General features: G+C 43.7%; 3 long non-coding RNA genes across 3 annotated transcripts; all 3 read left to right on the forward strand.

The window, feature by feature from the left end:
• The first annotated feature begins 736 nt into the window (after positions 1-736).
• Positions 737-5,150, forward strand: LOC110211324 (uncharacterized). Its single transcript, XR_013484359.1, has 3 exons — positions 737-822; positions 4,278-4,331; positions 4,989-5,150. It is a non-coding gene; the product is annotated as an uncharacterized LOC110211324 (long non-coding RNA).
• A 981-nt stretch (positions 5,151-6,131) lies between these two features.
• Positions 6,132-11,122, forward strand: LOC144455640 (uncharacterized). The gene is made up of 3 exons (XR_013484360.1): positions 6,132-6,200; positions 8,767-8,809; positions 10,637-11,122. It is a non-coding gene; the product is annotated as an uncharacterized LOC144455640 (long non-coding RNA).
• A 1,746-nt stretch (positions 11,123-12,868) lies between these two features.
• Positions 12,869-14,652, forward strand: LOC144455641 (uncharacterized). Its single transcript, XR_013484361.1, has 2 exons — positions 12,869-12,946; positions 14,309-14,652. It is a non-coding gene; the product is annotated as an uncharacterized LOC144455641 (long non-coding RNA).
• The last annotated feature ends 419 nt before the right edge of the window (positions 14,653-15,071 follow it).

A 15,071-nucleotide genomic window follows, 5' to 3' on the forward strand; every position in this document is an offset into this window, starting at 1 on the left:
GGCTTCTGGGCTTCAGATCAACTTCTGCTTGCTCTGTGATGCTAGTGGGGCCAATATTTGGGCCTCCTTATTTAGAATACCATAGATTTTCTTTTCTCCCTCTTCCCCTCCCCTCCCCTCCTCTCTCCTTCCCTCCCCTCCCTTCTCCTCCCCCTCTCCTTCCTTCTCCTCCCCTCTCCTCCCCTCCTTTCCTCCTCTCTTCTCCTTTTCTCTGCCTTTCCTTCCCTCTCTTCGTTTCCTTCTTCTCTCTCTCTCCCCTTTCCTCCCCTTTTACCTTTCTTCCCTCCTCTCCCTATCTCATCTTTTCTTGAGACTTCTCAGGCAATCTACCAGATTCTCTGAGCTTTGCCTATGCTTGTTCCTTGCCTTCTCAGGCCAGAGGTTTGCTGGAGTAGTTCAGAGAGTGAATTGTCAAACTTTCAGGGTGAACATCTACACTTTTGATGTAGCAAATGCTACAAATGTCAATCAGAGCTTGACTTATTATTTTGTTGATGGTTTAGGCTTAATAAAATTATGGGAAAATGCCTTAATAATGAAGATTAAATTTAAAAGTGTGTTGTATATACATTATTTTTCCCCAGAGAGCTGATTATTAAACATTTACAAATACACCCCTGTTTACTTGGGAATTCACAAAGGGCGGGTCTACCGTAGGCCTTTAACCAATCTTGTCTCTCTCCCCCTTCCCCTCCTTCCCACTCTATCTCCTCTCCCTGTGCTCCTATAGCCCTGGCTCCCCTGGGCACACTGGGAACAATTCGGTACACACTTGCTGGATCCCCTGCCATTACAGGCCAGACTGTGGATCTTAACATCATTGTGAGTATGAATTTTTGGAGGTTGCAGAAGAAGGAGGATACTAGGAGCCCTTCTTTCAAGCTTAGCTTTCCTCAGGGCTCTTTACTTCCATGGCACAAGGGGTTTCGGGTAACTGGAGCCCCCTCCATATATACTCCAAGCTTGTTGATCTCACAATCAGGTCCTCCAGATATTTGTCATAGGATTGTGGTAGAGGTATGGAAAGAGAGTCTCTGTCGTCCCCTCCCCCCCCGCCCCGCCTCAGCTTCTGATGATGCTATGCCTAGGAACCTGCAGGAGTCCAGGCAAAATCTCTATTTGTGGGAATGCTGTTGCCTGTTTCTATTGCTCACTGCAATCATTGTGAACACTGTCGAGTGGCGCTTCCTTGGGGCGATGCCTAGAGGGACTTGGAGGGGAGGTGGTAGAGTCTCAGGTACTGCTGGCTTTGTCTGGATGTATCTGCTCCTCTTTCTTTGCCCCCTTCAGGTTGCTGTCCGACTGATGGAAGGTGGCTCCGTTAACATACCTGCCAACTTAACCCCGGTTGCCCTTCCAAGACTGGATGGATACATGGTCTCCTTGGGCATCCATCAGTCCTTCCTATCTGTTATCCTTTCCATTCTCATCAACCTTTCCCCACCTGTGTTTACCTGCAATCAGGAAATGGTGAGCCTGGCACCCTCTCCTGACAGGGATAGCATTTCCAATCCTTCAAATTTGGATTTCAGTCTGGGTTGAAAGCTTCAATTGCTTCCCCTAATTCTGCCATCAACCTTTCTATCAATAAAAATAGAATAGTATTATATCTGGTGGTCTGCCTGCCAGCAAACTCAGCCTTCTGGGGAAAAAAAAAACAGCACTACTCAAAAGTAAGCATCAAAAGCTTCTGAACTCCTGAAATAGTCACTTCTTTTATTATTGGTGCTGTTTTTGTTATTATTTAGAATTGTACGTCATTGTAGAAGTCCTTACTGAGAGCCTACTTATTCTTACTTTATATGTAATTTTAATAATACTTTATTTCTCCTCAATTACATGTAAAAATTTTTTTTAACATTTTTTTAAAGTTTTGAGTTCCAAATTCTTTCTTCCTCCCTTCCCCTCTCCCTGAGGTGGTAAGCAATCTGATATCCGTTATACATATGCAATCATGTAAAATAGTTCCATATTAGTCATTTTATAAAAAGAAAACTCAAACTATAAAAAGGAAGAAAGAAAGAAAATGAAAAATAGTGTGCTTGGGTCTGTATTCAGACACTATCAGTTCTTCCTCTGGAGATGGACGGCATATTTCATCACCATTCCTCTGGAATTGTCTTGTATTGTTGAGAATAGCTAAGTCATTCACAGTGGTTCTTCGCACAATATCACCATTACTGTGTACACTGTTCTCTTAGTTCTGCTCACCTCACTCTGTACCAGCTGATGTTAGTTTTTCCAGCTTTTTCTGAAATCTGCCTGTTCATCATTTCTTACATCACAATAATATTCCATTATAATCATGTACCACAATTTGTTCAGCCATTTCCCAATTGATGGGTATCCCTTCAATTTCTAATGCTTAGACATCACCAAAAAAAACTGCTATAAATATTTTTGTACAAATAGGTCCTTTTCCCTTTTTTAAAAAAAATCTGTTTGGGATACAGACCTCATAAGTGGTATTGCTGGATCAAAGAGTATGTGCGCACACGATGTAAACATACACACAAACACACACAGAGCTCACATTTCCATGTTACATTACTCACAGAAATCCTATGAGGTTTGTAGTTCATGTATTATCATCTCTGCTTTACCACTAAGGAAATTGAGACTAAAGCATTATGTCTTGTCCATGGTCACAGATGGGGCAAGTGTCAGAGCTAGGATTTGAACTTTGGTAGGTCTTCTGACCTTATTCACATTGGTTCCATCTTGGAACCTCTGAGGCCATTTGGCCTTTCCCTACAGACTGACTTGTAGTCAGTTTGAGTAGTATTCCCATTCTACAGATAAGGAAATAGGTGCATAGAAGAAAAGGAATTTGTCATCATAGATCTAGTTAAATTTTGGGGGCAGGAATGGAACTCACTTTTTCTGACTCCCAGTCCAGAGTTGTTTCTACTATAGCGTGTCTCTTTTATACAGACACACACACGCGCACCCCACCCTCATACATGTGTGTACAAAAGTATATATGCATGCATTCATGAATATATGTGCGTGTATGTTTGCACACATAAGATATCCCATTCCTTGAAAACTCCAATAAATCAGGTATGACTGGAACTTCCTCTACTTCCTGTCTACATAGGGCTTTGCAGTTCTGTGAGGGAAGCAAGGTGGATATTAAGGAGAAGAATGGAAACTGGACCTCAGGTTTCATTGGCATGGGGAGCTCCTAGTTGGGGAAATTCCCTCTATGATTGCAGTTTTGCACCTTCTCTGCAACCCATAGGTCTACAGAGTTGCTTGGGAGATTAAGAAGTTAAGTTACTTTCCTAGGGTCATACCACCAGTATGTGTCAAAGACTGCCCTTGAGCTTGGGTCTTGCTGGCCTAAGTTCTTCAGTCAGCTGAGGCTGGCTTTCTATCCCCTATGCCACACTGTTTCTCAGTGATTGGCTTTACTGACCCTGTCTTATAGGTGAAGAAACAAGCCCAGAGAAGGAATATGAGTTGTCTAAAATGAGACAGTGGTTGGTCATCTCTATGGTCCCTTCCAGTTCCATTTTTCTAGGTATATATAGAGGTTACATTAGTACCATAGACTTAGGGATGGGAAGGATCACAGAGATCATCTTGGCCAGCTCCTTCATTTTAAAGATGAGGAAGCTAAGTTCCAATGAGATCAAAATCACTAAGGTAGTAAGTTACAGAGCCAAGACTTGAACCCCGGCCCACTGGCTCTACATCCAATACTCTTTCCTTTGTAGTTTCTGTTCTTACTTGATCTTTCATTTTGGGACTTACTCTTACATTTAGCAAAGATGGTCAAGTCCCTCCCCAAAGGGTTCAAGTTGGAGTTTTGTAGGTGACTTCTATGTGCTGTGCATGGGAGGTAACCACTGGGGAAGGTGGGACCAAAGAAATCTTTATCTCTTCTCATGCCTAAGATGGAAATAAAGGAAGGCTTGAGATATGTCACTAAGAAATCAGCTCCCTGAGAAGGTATGGGAGGGATTGTGCATGGGAGGTAACCACTGGGGAAGGTGGGACCAAAGAAATCTTTATCTCTTCTCATGCCTAAGATGGAAATAAAGGAAGGCTTGAGATATGTCACTAAGAAATCAGCTCCCTGAGAAGGTATGGGAGGGATTGGGGTATGAGTACTTCATTCTGGGTTTGGAGGCTCCTGGGCTGGTCACTTTTATTTCTTCTGATGACCAGTGAAGGGTCTGGGCTTATAGTTGAGGAGGTATAGGGAAATGGATCATATCAGGGCATCTATGCCTCTCACTTAGTATTATTTTTCCCTTTTGTTTTCGCAGTTTTCTGAGTGTAACCAGCTAAAGAATGCAATCTTCCCCTTGATTCCATCTTCAGTAAGCAATTTTTCTCACTGTTATGGTACTTTGTAGGAAGATGGACCTCAAGAAACTGGATTATTCCCAGGGTTGTGTTGGTAAACATTTAACAACTGGCTGTCCCTCCCAAAAAATGTACCCATGACATACTTTTAAGCTTAATCTGCGTTATTAACGTTTCTCCATCACTTTCTTAAGTTTAGGAAATCAACAAGACAGTGAATCAAACCCTGAGTTGTAGTGTTTGCCAATTTCTGAGGTGTAAATGCTCATATTGAAAATTTAACCATTATGTCTCTTGAGCTGGCGAGGAACTGGTTCCAATACACTCCTGGTTGTTTCATTGGCAAAATGGAACCTGAGTTATACACTGCTGCATATCTTTCCCTCATCTTAGGCTGGTGAACTTTGTTTTGGCAGCCATTTCCATGAACCCAAAATCTCTAGGCTTAAACTTGGGCCAGCGCTGAGATGTGCCTATTGGTATCCTATGATTGGAACTTCTGATCTTGCCTTCCTTTTATCAAAAGCCCTTTGTCTCATCCCTTCAATGTAGTGATCCTGGAAGCTGTCGAGCTGGATAGGATCTGATTAGTTTGCTCACACTCAAATATCAGACTGATGATGGTTCATCACTCTGGGGTGCTTCAGATGGACTTTTAAATATCTTTCCAGTGTTCTCCATGTCCCTCATCCTCACCGCTCATTGTGAAGCTGGTCCTGTCAGAGCGTCCCTTGATTCTGTTGGAGGATGGCAAGGCCACGGTCAAACTGTTTCTCATCATCCAGCTTTTCCTCCAGAAGGCACATAACACCTTCTTTCCCCTGATGGTGCTGAAGGCGGTAAGGCCAGAACCATAACAGGCTGGAGGGAGGCCGGTGGGCCATGATTGTGCTCAGGGAGTGAGGGAGATGGAGGAGGGTGGCATTGTGAGGGTGTGAGGCTAGGACCAAGGCGGTCTGGTCTGGCAGGTGGGCAGTGATTATTCTCAGGGTGGGGAGGGGAATTTGTCTTCGGTGCCCTTAATTTTACTTTCTCCCTCCATATCTTCCTTTACCTTTTCCCAACCTCCCAACACTCCCCCAGCTTCCAACAGAATATAACAAATATATATTAAGTTTCTACTAGTACTGTGCTAGGGCCTGGGGTTGGTACAAAGATTAGAGAAGACTCAGTCCCTGCTTATGGTTTAGTAGGGCAAAGACCCTTTTGTACTACCTTGAACTTTTTATCCAAAACTGCCTTCATGAAAGGAGCTAACAAATTCATCCACTCTAAAGTATATGGAATGGACAACAGGTTAGCATGTGAACTCTTCCCAGGTGGATATTTCTATTATAACAGAGTTCAAAGGAATGAAAATCTTAATGGTGGCCCAGTGATAGGTTTGGTAGTCAGCTTCGTGCTGCTGATGAAATTCTCTTGTTTAGGCGGCTCCCTGCTCTGTCTGCGAGTAACGCAATTAGTGTTGGTGAGGAGGAGTAGAGGAGAGAGAATGTCTGTTTCTGAGGTAGAGGGGCATATTAGAAACACAAGATTTATCCATGGGTTATTGTTCAGTCATTTCAGTCCTGTCTGACTCTGTGACTTCATTTGGGGTTTTCTTGCCAGAGACACTGGAGTGGTTTGTCATTTCTTTCTCTAGTTCATTTTACAGATGAGGAAACTGAGGAAAATGGGGTTGAGTGACTCATCCAGAGTCACACAGCTAGTAAGTCTGAGGTCAGATTGGAACTCAGGACTTCCTGACTCCAGGCCCACTTAGCTGCTGCCTGGGAGCTGGTCATTATTGCTCACCCCCTTGCTTTGATGTTGTAGGATCTCTTCCTGAAGGCCAACTTTGTGGTTTCTGGATGCAAATTGATGATCTCTCTTTCTCTGGAAAGGTACTGGGTACAGGGGCTGGGCCATCTCCTGGGGGATGATGGTAACAGGAATCTGTCCCTGTCTGTTGAGGGAGGAGGGGGTTTTATTGACATTCTAGATAGTCCTTCTATCCCAGATTAATCTGAGCCCAATAAAAGATGGAAGGAACAAATCTGGTGTCCATGCTACTTGATCTTTCTTTCCCTCTCTTGCCTTAGCAGTAATTAATAATGACTCCCATTTTTTATATCACTTTAAGGTTTATAAAAAACACTTTATTCATAACCACGCTGTGAGGAAGGTAGGCCAGGGATCATTATCCCCATCCTACATTGGGGGAAACATCACAGAGAGGTTCTCACTAGTCACCCAGCTGCTAAGGGTAAAACCCACACAGCATTCTCTAGCTTAGGCTCCTCCCTGGGTCTGTCTCTGTTGTTTCCTGAGAGATGTCTCCTCCTTTCCACCTCCTGACCCCAAGTCCATCATTCTACCTGAGACACAAAGGTACTCACTACGAGTCAGGTCTCTTTTAAGACTCTTCCCAGAGCCCTTCAATAGGTGAAGCCAAGATAGTAGGGTTGGGAATGGTTATGGGATGTGGGGGTTTGTACTGAAACAAGATGATTGGTCCCCAGAAGGCAAGATCTGACAAAGGGATCAATCAGACCTAGGACAGCAGTAAGTCAATCTGCCAACAAGCATTTATTAAGTGCCTACTGTGTGCCAATGACTGGGAATACAAAGAAAGACAAAACCATGTCCCTGCTGTCTAATAGTGAGACAACGTAGAAGAAATTATGTATATATATAAGATATACATATCTAGTGAAAATGGGAAGTAATTTCAGAGGGAAGGCAAGAAGGCACTGGGGCTGGGGACTGTGGGGTTGGGGAAGGACCAGGAAAGGCCTTCAGCTGAAGAGGTGATCTGAGCTGAGACTTGAAGGAAACCCAGGAAGCCAGGTACTGGAGGTGAAGGAGACCATTCCATGCATGGGGAACAGTGAGTGAAAAAGTCTATAGCATTTGGAGATGGAGCATTGTGTATTAGGAATAGCAAAAAGGCCAGTGTCACCAGTTTGTAGTGGAGTGTATAAAGAAGGGTAAAGTAAGGAGAGAAGGAAAGCACTGGGTTGTGAAGAGTTTGCATTGACAGAGAGAGGATTCCACATTCATCCTGGAGGTGATAGGGAGACACTAGAGTTTACTAAGTAGCAGAGTGACATGCTCAGACTTGGCCTTGAGGAAGGTTGCTTTGGAGGATGGCCTGGGATGGAGAGAAATTTGAGGCAGGTAGACCCACCAATAGCCCAAGCATGAGATGATGAGGCCTGTACCAGGGTGGAAGCTATGTGAATAGAGAGAAGGGGAACTATAGAAGAGATGTTGTGAAGGTAAAAATGACAAAACTTGGCAATGGATTGGATATGTGGAGAGAAGAGTTGAGCATGACACTGAGGTTGTGAGCCTGGGTGCCTGGAAGAATGGTGGTATCATCAACAGTAGGGGGAAGTTTAGAAGAGAGGAGAATTTTGGAGAAAAGACAATGAGTTCAGTTTTAGACATGTTGAATTTGAGATGTCTATGGGATGTCCAGTTGGGTATATCTAGTTCTCCCAGTTGGGCAGTTGGTGGTTAGAGATTAGAGCTCAGGAGAGAAGTTAGGGCTAGATAAATATATCTGAGGAATCATGAACCCATGGGAGCTGAAGAGATCACCAAAGAAAATAGTATGGTGGCAGAAGAAAAGAGGGCCCATGAGAGATCCTTGGTGGGGGTTGGGACTCTCACCATTAGTGGGCATGAGCTGGAGGAAGATCTAATAAAGGAAACTGGAAGTGGTCACACAGATAGGAGAACCAGGAGACAGTAGTGTCACAAAAACCTAGAGAAGAGGGAGCAACCTGGAGAAGACCATGGTCAACAGTGTCAAAGGTTGCAGAGAGGTCAAGGATGAGGATTGAGAAAAGACCATTACATATGGTGATTAAAAGATCACTGGCAACTTTGAATAAAGCAGTTCTAGATGAGTGGTGTGGCTGGAAGCCAGACTTTAGCAAGTTTAGAAGAGGAGAAGAAACTGAGACACTGAATGTAGACAGCACTTTTCAAAGAATTTAGCCATAAAAGGGCAGAGACTCTATAGGACTATGGAGGAAACTTCTGGGAATTTTTTTTTTAAGGATGGGAAGATGGGTATATATTTGTAAGCTGCAGAGAAGGAGCCAGCAGAGAGGGAGAGATTAAAGATTAGTGAAAGTGGAAATGGTAGAAAGGAAAATCTGTTGGGGAAGACAGTATGGAATGGGATTGCATGTCTAGATATAGGGGTTTGCCTTGGCAAGGAGAGGGGCTACTTCACTGTGGGAGTGAAGATCTGATGCTTACTCCCCACCCTCCATCCTTAGAAAAGGTCATGAGATACCAGGGAATTTGCCTCCCTCATATTTCTGGGCCCCGCCCCCCTAGGCTAAGGGACCCTTCTGAGAAGTTGAGAGCCAGGAACTGCTTGGGGATAGGGAATGGAGATCCAGGTCAGACAAAGGTTTTTTTTATCTGTTATTTTAACATTGTCTTTGGCAGCATCTCCCTGTCCCTGTCATCTTCATCAGTGGGAAGCATTCAAGTAAGTAATTTGGAGAAGTGTGTGTATGTGTGTGTGTGTGTGTGTGTGTGTGTGTGTGTGTGTGTGTGTGTAGGGGGTCAGGGAAGACGAGCCAGAGCTTGGATGGGCCCCTGACTTTGTTATCTTTCCCCACCAGACCCTCATGCCTTTGGGCCAGGGTTTAGGGGACAGATGGTAGTCAAACCTTTTCTCTATGTGGAAGGAGATTATAGGGAAGACAGTTGACGTTGGGGCATTTGAGGCTGGTAGTCCTTTCCTAGCTGTCCCAGGTCATCTGGAGTAAAGGATCTAAGACCTGGGTGAAAATCCAGTGACTCATCCTCTGTGCTTGGGGAAGGGCTTTTGGCAAAGTCTCTGGTCACCTTCCCTTGGGCCTGAGATTTGAGGATATCTAAGACAGTGGTTCTCAGAATATGGTCTAGGGACTCTTGAGGGTCCTTGAGACTCTTTCATAGGAGTCTTATGAGGTCAAAACTATTTTCATAAAAATACTAAGGATCACATAGTGATCATCAGAGGTGATATTTGAACACAGACCCTCTGTCTCCAGAATCAGTGCTGCTTCTATTATGGTGGGACAGAATTGTGTGCATGTGTGCATGTGTATGCGTGCATGTGTGTGCGTGTGTGTGTGTATGTTATGTGTGTGTGTGTGTGTGTGTGTGTGTGTGTGTGTGTGTGGTTCAAGTAGGGTGAGAGTTCAGAGGCATGCTGGAGGCAACTCTAACCAGCTCTCAGGATTGCTAATTCTTAATTTTTAAATTTTAATTTCTAACATGCTAAATATCCATAGATAAAACACACATAAACAAAAACTCTTTGTCAGGGGAGGGGAGTCCTGAGATAAATGTTTTAGAACCACTGATCTAAGGGGATATCTCACGTCATTTGATGTTTTGGGTCTGGGGAGTCAGGAAGTAGTAGGGTATAAAGGTGCAGTTCAAAGGATCATCGATTGAGAGCTTTAAGGGACCTCAGAGGACTTTTAATTCAAAATCTAATTTTATAGATGAGGAAACCCAGGCCTAAAGAAGTTAGATGACTTGTCCAAGGTCACATAGTGGTGATCAGAGGTGGGATTTGAACTTTGGTCCTCTGACCTTGGAATTAGTGCTATATAGGGTGGGACAGGGTGTGTGTGTGTGTGTGTGTGTGTGTGTGTGTGTGTGTGTGTGTGTGTCTTTTATGTGGGGTAATAATTCAAGGATGTGCTAGAGTCAGCCCTAACTAGCTCTCCAGAAAACTGATTGTTAAATTTTCAATGTGAACATTTACATACACCTTAGAAATCAGAAAACCCTACAAATCAGGGCTTGATTTATTAGGTTTTTTTTTATTGTCTAGATTTAAGAAATTAATGGAGAAAATGTTGATAGTAATGCAGATTAAACTTAAAATTGTGTTCAGCACACCCCTGGGTGGGACCATGAGGTGATGGTGGGGATGAGAGTAGGATCATTGATGGGGTAGAAGATGGAGGCCATGTATAAAGGGTTTAGAATAGAGGGGGCAAGACTGTGGGAGCCAGGAGTCAAGTATAGCTTTAGGCAAATCTAAAAGACCAGGAGCAGGGGATGCATGAGGGAACTAGGGATGGGAGAGGGTGAAGGGTGGGAGTTGGGGTGATAAAGGGAGACAGGGGAGGAAGTAACAGTGAGAGAGAAGCGTAGGCTATGGATACAGTGGTAGGCCTGGGTAAGAAGATAGGGGGAAGCATACGAAGGGGATTCAAAGGGGCTGGGGTTAACAGTAAGGAGGGAGGAGGGAAGTAAGAGTAAAGCCGAGACATTTTATCCAAGACAACTCACTCCACTTTTCCCTCCCTAGGTATCAGGTCTCAATCCAGTGATCAGCAAGCTCCTGGAAGATCTTTTTGTCCCCAGCGTCAATGGTGCGGGACTTGTTGGCTTTGGTGCCAATTGCAGTAGAATACGCACATGCTGGCCTCCTCCCTCCCTGCCCACGTGAACTAGGAGCATCATGGCCCAGTAGGCTCCTGGTTCAACTACTTGGTTTGCTCTGCGGGCCCCATTGTCCTGCCTATCTCTGTGATCTAGAGTTCCTGTCCTCTCAGCACTACCTCCCTCCTCCCTCCTTCTTTCCCCCTCTCCACTCCCCCGGTGCCCCTGCCATGACTTCACTGGACCAGAAATGAGAAGCTGGGGATAAAGGTACAGTTCAAACGATCATAGATCAAGAGCTTGAAGGGACCTCAGAGGACTTCTAATTCAAAAATCTAATTTTATGGATGAGGAAACTGAGGCCCAACCCAAAGGGCACTTTCCCTTAATCCTCGAGATGGTGGCCCTCAAATCTCCCTTCCCCTAAGTAAGGAGGATAGGTATTGTGCCTAGTCTTAAATTGATAGTCATAGAACTTCACAGCTAGGAGAGATCTTAGAACATGGAACATAGAATGTCAGCACTGGGAAGGACCTAGAAGACCATCTGGTCCAATCCTCTTATTTTGAAGATGGGGAAACTGAGACTGAGATAGGGATGATTGTTTACCTAAGGCCACCAAAAGAGTCAGGATTAGAACTCAGATCTCTTAATTCTTAGCCCAGGGTTCATTCCCCTGTACTTTATTTTCTCTGGTGTGCTCAGTTAAGGTTTTATGGCAAAAAGAAAATCACTGAATTATTCTATCCTCGAGGAAGACTCAGCCTCAGCAGGACTTGGGCTCCAGGCTATTTTTCAGGGGAGGATTGTATCCAACTCTTCATACTCTCTTGTTTTCTTACCCCTGGGACCCATTGTCAAGTGCCCTGGCCAGCTTGACTGAGCCAGCAGTGAAGCCAACTTGGCTGGGTGGGGTGGAGGGAGAGTTGGCAGTCGTTAGCATCAAATTTGAACTTTGAGGTTAACTGTGGTAGATGCTACTGCAGTCTAATGGCTGCATGACTGTTCTAGGCACCAGGGCTTAGAGCAGAGGATCAGTGACAGGATTTCTGAATTTGAAGTTTCAAATTTAGAAAAATAGAAAGAACAGATAGATGATAATAATAATAATGAAAATAGCTAGTGTTTATATAGCACTTTAAGGTTTTACAATGCACCTCTGCATATGTTATCTCATAATTCTCACAATAACCCTGGGAAGTAGATACTATTATTATCCCCATTTTGCAGATGAGGAAACTGGGGTGCAAAGAGATAAGTGGCTTACCCAGGTCATCTAGCTAGTAAGTGCCTGAAGCAGGATTCAAACTTAGTTCTTCCAGACTCCAAGCTCAGTGCTCTATCTACTGTGCCACTTCACTGCCTCCAAATAATGGACTGAACATTCAATCAGAAGCATCAATCAGTTAATAAACATTTATAGTGCCCCAGTGGGCTTAGCTCTAGTTAGAGCTAAGACATGGTATCCCGTAAGGCCATGCTAGAAGGAGCCTCAGAGATCATCTGTTCTGACCTTCACCCAGAGAAACAATTCTCGTATTTTGAATGCTTTTGAGGTAGTCTATTAAATTATTGCATAGCTCTCATATTTCTTTCATAGACTGAGTCACATTTCACTGTGATTCTGCCCTCTGAGGGTCAAGCAGAATCAATCCAGTCCTTCCATGTGACAGTCCATATATTTGAAGACTAATTATGTCCCATTTCTCACCACCCTTCTCAATTATCCTGGGCATAAAAATTGGTAGTTGGTAGCAGTGAAGAATAATTAGCCAACCTTTGAATCAGGGTCTTGTTTGCACTTCTCTTGTAAGAAGGTAATCATGTGTTACATAGGGTCCTGTGCCTTCACTATGTGTATTAGTAAATGAAAATATTGACTGACTCTGCATGAAATTCGTACACCTAACCATCTTTGTACAGGCACCAATGGTTCTAATCATGGTGGAATATCTTAGCTGAGCAAACAAATGATTAGCCTTGGGCCTTGAACCTTGTTGATAAATGTAGGTTCTAATGAATACATTTGCTAATTGGTCTTCCCAGTTTCAAATATGAGCTGGTGCTGGGTTTCCAGCAAAGCCACAGACAATTCTGTAATGGTTTTTTCTCCATCTTTTCTCTAACTTACCTAATTATACTCTGTTTATTATTTCTAGGTTGCCTGGTTCCTGGTATCCCTCTGCCTGATGTCATGGGGATCAAGATGGTGGATTCTGTTGTGAAAATTTTATCGGTAAGTTTTCCTAAATGGGCTCTAGTCATCCTAAGGACATGGAAAATTAGTCATTTAGCCTTAGTTTCTCTAGCTGTGAAATAGGGCAATAAAAATCTCTCTCAGTTCTTGCCTCATTTTTTTTTCTCTACAACATCCTGATAAAGGTGGGTGATGTCAAATCCTGAAATAAATCAAAGCCATGAGTTGAGGAATAAATATCTTTAATTGAGATAACAGGATAGCAGGTCTTGTCCCATAAGGGCAGAACACAGCGGATTTCCTAATCAAGAGACCCATGAAAGGTTCTTTATACTTTTAGGAGGGGAGGAGGTAGTATGAGGTAACAAGGCCTGGTCATGATATCCCAGTCACCCTTGGTAATCCGAGCAAGGAAAACTACTTCATTCTGGCTGTTTTGGTCTTCATGCCATGAATCCCAATGGAAAGGGGCAAGGATATTAGAGGCTTAGATCCAAGTTGAGCTGGATTCCTTTGCAAGGCAAAATCTCAGGGTGAGGACTTAAGGTGGGATTCAGCGCAACCTCATAGACATTACCTTTAGGATAGGAATGTAAGGAAACCACTGGAATTCATGACATTGCTAGAGTGATTAAGAGACAGTGTCTGTTAATATTCCATTTGATATTAACAATTTTCTATCAGTGGGCAAGGTGGTATTATTTCTATTTTACAGATGGAGAAATAAAATCACATTGCAATGTAGTGACTTGCCCAGAGTCACTTAGCAAGTTAGTGGCAGAACTGGAATCAGAACCTAGATCTCCTGACTCAGCCCAATGAGCTTTCTGTGAAACTTGACATTGGCCTCTTTGGGGGTGGTGGGTGGGGTGGGGATGGTAGTGATGGTGCTTTGAGATCACTTAGATAAGGGGATCTTAATCTTTGTTTTTTGTGTCATGGACCCCTTTGGCAGTCTGGTAAAGTTTACATACCCCTTTTCAGAGTAACATTTTTATTTTTATTTTTTTAATTTTTTTCAAAATAACATTTTAAAATGCAAATACACACACACACACACACTCATATATAATTACAAAGTAAGCAAAAGTTAGTGAAAATAAAGATGTAATTTGTTTCACCATCCAAATTCATTGACACCCCCTCCCTCCCCCCCTCCCCTTGCAAATCCATACCTAAACTCCCTTGGGGGTTAAGAACCTCTCTACCTTAGAAAAAGCCTATTATCCCCATTTTATGGTTGAAGACATTGAGTCTGAGAATTTGAGTGAGTCAGCAAGAACCAGGTCTCATGACTCCCACTTCAGGGCTCTTTCCATCATACCACCTCTAGTATTCTCATTAGCAAGAGGATGCTTAGTGTATGTATAACTGAGAAAATGACTTTGATGATTTCTGTAGGGCCTGCTGGTGGTGTGTATATGATCTTGAGTCCTGGATGGTGAGAGATCTGCTTGGCTACCTACCTGTCTTCCCTGGGGCAAGAGGAGACTGAACTGGGAGAAGAAGCAAGTATTACATTGAAAGTGACACTCTGAAGACCGAGACTGTGCAAAGAAGGCTTGGCCCTGGTGCTGAGCTTGTTGTGGTGCTGGAACCTAGCCTGGGGCCCCCTTCAAGCCAGCTTGCCTTCCCAGCTGCTAAACTGAGGCACAAATGAACTCAGCTAGTGAGATTCCTGGTTATGGGACATGGACCAGGGTGAGGCTTTTCTTTTCATCTAATAAACAATTGCAGTCTCCTTAGCCCTCAGGGTAATTCTCTTGTCTCCTCTTCAAACTCACTCTTATAATTCTTATTCAGGATCTCTCTGGGAACCTATTGTTAGGGGATAGGGTCAGCCTGGGCTCTGTTTTTTATTGAGTTCCTAGAATGATTCGCTTTATAATGGGGACTACCACTTTGTTCAGAATGCCACAACAGGGCTCCGTAGGCTGGGGAGCCTGTTTGCCAGTTCCCAATATACTTCATTCGACAAATGATTTTGGTGTCTATTGTGTGCCCAGAAATGTTCCTGAGAAAGGTAAGAACCAGAGAGAGTTGTCCTGATCCGTATCTGGCCACTGGATCTAGATGGCTCCAGAGGTGAAGGTGAGGATGGTGACTTTGCATAGCCCTCCTTCACTTAAATCCAATTCTCTTGCATGTCATGGCATCACCTCCC

This window comes from Phascolarctos cinereus, unplaced genomic scaffold (assembly GCF_003287225.1).
Source record: "Phascolarctos cinereus isolate Bilbo 61053 unplaced genomic scaffold, phaCin_HiC Scaffold_2;HRSCAF=192, whole genome shotgun sequence".
NCBI classification, from domain to species: domain Eukaryota; kingdom Metazoa; phylum Chordata; class Mammalia; order Diprotodontia; family Phascolarctidae; genus Phascolarctos; species Phascolarctos cinereus.